Consider the following 7,417-nt stretch of genomic DNA (forward strand, 5'->3'; position numbering starts at 1 on the left):
TGCAGGCAGAAATGCTTTGTTATGTAAACTACCTCTTGCAGTTACTTTGGTACCTCAGTGATTTACCAATTTAATAAAAGATTTATGAGAGCTGTAAAATGAAATGAAGGAAAAAAACAAAGGTATTTTCAATTTACTATGTATTTTGGTACTGTTCATTCTCATTTGTGGTTCTCAGTATATATTTTAACATACTGCATCAGGCCATTTTAAAGGGAGACATATTTGTGCTTGAAGTCCATAATAATAATTTTTGCTAGTGCAATGTTTATGGACATATGCTTGATTTCATAATTGGTCATCAAAGAATTTGTATTTATAGAAAAATGAGTGTCATACTTCTAATTCTTACTGGAAAACACTATATGCTTTATATAGGCTTGATCCTGCCCCAATGAGAACCAGTGAGTTTTCTGTTGATTTGAGTGGCTATTGAGTCAGACTTTTCTTTGTAATAATGAAGTTCAGTGTGTGTTTTAAGCTTTTGTCTGTGTTTTGGATATTTTGCAATTGTTGAGACAGTAAACAAGAAAGGAATTTGAATATTGTGTATTGATCTCTCTAAAACATATCCACTTCTATTGTAGTGTGCTCAGCCTTGCCTTCAGAAACGTGGGACATCACAACCTCCAAGGGCAAAATGGGCCTAATCTCAAACCTGAGAATTGCTACGTTTCCTTTTAAGCACATTTCTACTAACTATTTTTCATGTCCTTTGACATGCTGAATAGTAAATACACGTGCACTAGTTGTCGGTTTAGAAGCCGCCAGCCAACATCTATCACTGAACCTGCAGCTCCATCTTTCATTTGACATGTCACTCCCTCCATTACCAGAGAGTAGCAGGGCCTCTCATGAGACTGCAGCATCTCTTTTAGCCATAGCAAGCTATGCACTAATGGAGAAACCCGATGACACTTTCAGCATGTTGTATGTGGTAGGGCACATTTATAGGCAATAGCTATAAATGGTCTTTTTTTGTTGTTTTTTAACAAACTGAGCCTACTGCAGGGCATCCTGTTCTTCTCACAACATCTCCCAGACCTCCTCTGCCAGTGTGTCTCTGATACTTTGCTTATTTGGCTTTGATCTATAGGCCTTCCCCAGCCCATTTCCTATAGCATTTATTGTCCTCTGAGAAATGCAGGTTATTAAAAACAAATAAACAAGTACATAACACGTGAGATAAATCAGCTATATTTCAAAGCATTGAGCTAATGGTAAATGATTGGAAATAGTAATGATCAGAGAGCTTTTTCTAAAGTGTGATATACTTATTACCAAGCTTCAAGGAACGAAATACATTGAACTGGAATTTGCTCTATTTCCTGCAAAACAAAACATGTGCAAGTGAGAAACTCTGCTACCCCCTCAGAATGTAATTAACATATGATTTTTCAGGCTGTATTTAATCTATAAATATGAAAACTGCATCTGGGAAACAGCATGCTCATTTGCATTTGATAACCATACCAGCAGCACAAACAACCTGTCTGCAATATATGCATTAAAAAATAAAAAAATAAAAAAATAAGAAAAAAAAAGAAAAAAAGGGAAGAAGCCAAAATAGTGGTGAGCTCAGCCCGCAGGACTGTTTTACAGTCATCAAACAAGGCAGCGTTCATCAATCAAGGGCATTCAGCTTTGATATCATTTATCACATGGGCTTGTGTTCTGCCACGTGAAGCTTGTCTAGTGAGGCTAAAAGGTTGGGGCAACAACTGCTAGGGAATTTCATCACAATAAATTACAGTTGAATTTTTGTTCTAAATTTAATTCAGTGTTATGTTCCAGGCCCATAAATATTCAATGAGTCTTGTAAGTCATTGTAAAGAAAATATTAGACCCTGTACAGGCAATTTTAGGTATAATTATCTTTCATATGACTTCACTCAAACGATTTTACATTTAAGAATAATCCTTTTGTTGTCCTGCAGCCCTAATTATGGTATTTATCTTCCACCTTCAAAGCCCCATTTCTTATCCTAGCAGCTTTTTAAGCAAGGCACACCTCATTGGGATACAGATACAGCTCCAAAAATAGCATGGGTTCTGTTTGCAGGAAAAATCTGCATTGTACATTTACCCCTGTGGCTAATTCTGTATTTCAGGACCTTGAAGTGTACTGTTAATTAATCCAATTACATGCATTTTATTTTGCAATTAATTCTGTCACTGAATCCACAGGAACTGAATGAAAGCTGTGGACCTGTACAATGGGTACTACTATGCCATTTCCTTTCTTGGCACGATTACTTCAGGAGTAGAGACAATTTGGTAGTGTGTGGCAAAACCCAGCTAGAGCCTGTGGTCTGTAAGAATGAGAACTTCCTGAATTAGGATTTCATTTTAATTAGCCCTAGAGCATACATAAATGAATTTTTAGACTTATTTTCTGCATTCTTATTTCAGCCTTAACCAGGATATGCCCTAAGAAGGCTGATTCCAAGGTAAGTCTTTTCCAGGTTTGTCCACTCCTGGCAAAAAGTCACATTGGCTCAAAGCAGCCAGGATTTAGCAGCTCCCATCTCCGCAGTCGTGGCTCTGCTGTTCTCCCCAGCATGCAGAGCCCACGCTGCCTGCCCTCCTCTGCTCCTGCTCTGCTCTTACCCCTCAGAGGTTCTCCGTAGGAAGCCAGGGGATCTTTCTCTCTTTCTTCCTAGAGCAAACACAGAATTTGTCAGACTCTTATCCTTTGCCAGTGCTGCAATCAGCAGCTGGCTCTGAGCACTGGCCTTGGGAAAACAGATTGTACTGATCTAACTCTTATCTTAGCAATAACCAGAGTGCCTTGGAGGTGGCCTGTACAACGTGTCTGGAGGGGATGCACGTCCCCTGATCAAATCGGGGAAGGGATTTAGATACAGATCTCTAAAGCTTTAAACAAAACAAAAGTCAAGCTTTCCTCTTAGGCCTCATTACAGCTCATTTTAGAAACATTTCAGAAGTCAGATGAGACAAAAAGCAGTGCTCCCAAGGAGCTGGAACATGAATGTGGCTATAAGGTTATTAACACATTCTTTACATAGTGTAACAAAGTCTGTATTTGAGGGGGCTTGGCAATAGTTATTATTACTAATGTGACATGGCATTCAGAGCATTAACTTTTGAAATTCAAACAGTGTGACTAGAGTTATCAGGGATGCTAGGGTTTATAGGACCCTTGCATGCTCAGCCATGGTAGCCTGGCTGAGTCAACAGATGAATTCAGAGCCCTTTGCGACACCGCTTTCAATCTCCTGCTGACCTTTGTGGTTTAAGGTCCTGACCGAAGCCTCAGAGCTCTAAATTAGCCAAAGGGAGTTACTTGGTGATCTCAGGGAAATCGGTTTTGATGTTTTGCTATTAACTTACTTGATATATCAGGACTTAAGATGGCAGCCATCAAAAGAAAATGTTAAATTGTATACTGGAAGATTTAAAAGTATGTGTGCTCCTTCTGCAAATATAATTTAGCATCAACATAGATGAAGATTAAGCAATCCAAACATCTGCAAGGTCTACCCTTGTGTTTAACGAATACAGAACTTCATTCTTTTACGACACATTTTCTCCTGTCTACTGGGCTCATAACCTGTTCTATCCCTTTCTCCCCACAGTCTTTTTAATCTTTTAGTCAAAAACCGTTCCACATGAAATTAAAGAAACAGTTTTGTCAAAGGCTTGTCAGAGGAGATGGGTGCTTCCAAGTGGAAACCAATCACTTAATGGCTCAGTGGGATCTGAGCATTTTTTTTCATTAAGTTGTCCAAAGTGATTTCATCACTCCAGACTGTATTTCCCTTCCACCCACCTCTGTGTGTCTGGTTCAAGCCCAGTTGCTTTATTGTTTGAAACCCACACCCCATAGGCAAGCAGGCCTCTGCAGCCCAGTCAGCAAGAGCTTGGTATTTCCTGGCACATGTCCTGGTATTCCCAGATGCCATAGGCAAAGTAATTCTGCGTGACACACCCCAATGGAAAGGCTTGATCCTCTAAACATTTAATTATATTCAGAATTTGAGAGTAAAGAGAGAAAAAAAAAAAAAAGGAAAAAAAAAAAGAAGAAAAAAAAAAAAAACAAAAAACAAGACAACATAAGACCAAACTCTCAGAAAAAATAAGGTTTAATTATTTTTTAAACAATCTAAAATTTCTAAAGAGGTGGGTAACTTTTATGTGCATTCCTCCTTACATGAACTGTATTTTTGTCAAGTATCTATTGCATGCATTAGATGTCATTCCTATGATATCTAATTTTAGGTATTAAATATTGAGGGCACTTGAAATCTCTCATCCTTTATAAAAATGTGGGACAACATTTGTTTTGCCCCATTCTAGAAATTCATTTCCCCTAAAGCATTGCAATGGTTTCCATCATTTATCGGCAGTCCTGGCTATCAGGGGAGGTCCCAGTCGACTGGCGGATAGCAAACGTGACACCCATCTACAAGAAGGTCCGGAGGGCAGACCCAGGGAACTATAGGCCTGTCAGTTTGACCTCAGTGCCAGGGAAGCTCATGGAGCAGATTATCTTGAGTGTCATCACGCGGCACTTGCAGGGCCACCAGGCGATCAGGCCCAGTCAGCATGGGTTTATGAAAGGCAGGTCCTGCTTGACGAACCTGGTCTCCTTCTATGACAAAGTGACACACTGGGTGGATGAGGGAAAGGCTGTGGATGTGGTCTACCTTGACTTCAGCAAGGCTTTTGACACCATTCCCCACAACATTCTCCTCAAGAAACAGGCTGCTCGTGTCTTGGACTGGCGTACGCTTCGTTGGGTTAGAAACTGGCTGGATAGCCGGGCCCAAAGAGTTGTGGTGAATGGAGTCAAATCCAGTTGGAGGCCGGTCACTAGTGGTGTCCCCCAGGGCTCGGTACTGGGGCCAGTCCTCTTTAATATGTTTATCAATGATCTGGATGAGGGGATCAAGTGCACCCTCAGTAAGTTTGCAGATGACACCAAGTTAGGTGCGTGTGTCAATCTGCTTGAGGGTAGGAAGGCTCTGCAGGAGGATCTGGAAAGGCTGCACCGATGGGCTGAGGTCAACTGTATGGAGTTCAACAAGGCCAAGTGCCGGGTCTTGCACCTGGGGTGCAACAACCCCAAGCAGCGCTACAGTCTGGGAGCTGAGTGGTTGGAAAGCTGCCTGGCGGAGAAGGACCTGGGAGTATTGGTGGATAGTTGGCTGAATATGAGCCAGCAGTGTGCTCAGGTGGCCAAGAAGGCCAACAGCATCCTGGCTTGTATAAGAAGCAGTGTGGCCAGCAGGGATAGGGAGGTGATCGTCCCCCTGTACTCGGCTCTGGTGAGGCCGCACCTTGAGTACAGTGTTCAGTTTTGGCCCCTCGCTACAAGAAGGAGGTGCTCAAGAGAGTCCAGAGAAGGGCAACAAAGCTGGTGAGGGGTCTGGAGAACAAGTCTTATGAGGAGCGGCTGAGGGAGCTGGGCTTGTTCAGCCTGGAAAAAGGGAGGCTCAGGGGCGACTTTATTGTTCTGTGTAGGTACATTAAAGGAGGCTGTAGCGAGGTGGGGGTTGGTCTGTTCTCCCATGTGCCTGGTGACAGGACAAGGGGGAATGGGCTAAAGTTGCACCAGGGGAGATTTAGTTTGGATATTAGGAAAAACTTCTTTACCAAAAGGGTTGTTAGGCATTGGAATGGTCTGCCCAGGGAAGTGGTGGAGTCACCATCCCTGGAGGTCTTTAAAAGACATTTAGACGTAGACCTTAGTGATATGGGTCAGTGGAGGACTGATTAGTGTTAGGCCAGAGGTTGGACTAGGTGATCTTGGAGGTCTCTTCCAACCTAGATGATTCTGTAATTTTGTGATTCTGTAATTAAGATAATTTAAAATATTTGTTTAAAATTAAACAATACATTAACAGCAGAGAACAGTTGGCTGCTGAGAAACTGTAGTTGTGAACACCTGACTTGAATCTGCATTTAATCACCCTTACATCCCTCTTAGCCTCTCCTACTGTTCAATAAGCAAGTCTATCACACCTTTTGTGATATTTTAGTATGCTTCTTGTTTTGCAGTTTCCATTCTTGTGTACTTCAGTACAAATCTTCTTAGACATAAGTCCAGTTATAACTATAGCCTTGCTAGAAGGAGGTCACTTATTTCATTTGTCTGATTCAATCAAGTTACATTGAGCATTGAAACTAAATGCCCATTTACTTCTTCAAAAATTAATCCCCACCATTGAAAAGTTGTGCTTTTATTTTAGTAACTTTAATGAAGTGGAAAACGAGTTACGGAATCTTTAATTTAACTTAAGCAATATATCAAGAGACTATATGTGTGGAGCATGGCCTTTGCCATCCCTGAGAGCCTTCTGGCTTCTCTCCTGGCTATTGTTTTTCTTTTAAAATATGTTCAAACAAGAAATTATCTGGAATCATAATAATAAATAAATAAAATAATTAATTAATTGAAAGGAATCACAAATTTAAAATAAATAAATAAATAAAATAAAATGCTTAACTTGTGCAAATGTTCACACTTTGCATAATCCACTGTGGTACACTTCCAAGTTACCCAAATATTTGGTTTACTTTCTGGAGATAAAGCTTGCCCATCCTCTAGCACTAATGCTTGGTGCTTTTGGGATGGGAAGAGATTCCTCGGTGTTTGGCCAGCTGTTATCACAGCCATGCTCTGGTCTGCAGCACAGCCAATAAACACTATCAGCAGTAACTATTGGCTCTGCAGTCATTATTTCCATACCTGATCTAACCCAGCAATGACAATTTGAAGAGGAATGTGAGGATGTAAAAGCGACACACTCTAGAGAATTTGTAATGCCCATGAATACTGGTACAAAATATTGGCACCTCAGTCCCTGTTTAGAAGCCGATTGCTGTGCTCTGGGAGTCAGCCTGTGACACCACCATGGCTCTGAGCTCTTGCTCCTCAAACAGCATCAGCGACTGCTGGAGTTAAGGTGTGATTTGACAAGAATAAAGGCATTAAAGGCTGTCTCACACTTTGTAATGTGGTTATAAATAATATTGTTTTGGCCAAGTAATAGTGACAATATAGCTATTTACAGACTGCACTAAAGGTCAAGCTAGGAGGTTGCACCCTTTTCTGTATGAAAATATAGCAAAGAGGCAAGGGGAGAATTCAATAACAATCTTCTGAAGTAGGAGAACATTAATATTTCATGTTCTGAATATTCATAATCTTAATACTATTTCCCTTTCTTTTTGACCTCAGTATGATCTCTGTAATGATTCTGTTCTGAACAGTTTTAAAGTCTTCCACAAATCCTATAGCTCATCTTGTTTTTTGTATCCACAGTTTCTTTCTGATTACATATTTTATTGTTGTAGCCTTGGGAAATGCTCCTGGGTGTCTCTGGAGTATTATGCATCTAGTTACCTAGTGCATCTTCCATCCTTTTTAGTTACTTTTCTGCAACTTAAT

The sequence above is a fragment of the Netta rufina genome (genome assembly GCF_964035555.1).
Source record: "Netta rufina genome assembly, chromosome: 17".
NCBI classification, from domain to species: Eukaryota; Metazoa; Chordata; class Aves; order Anseriformes; family Anatidae; genus Netta; species Netta rufina.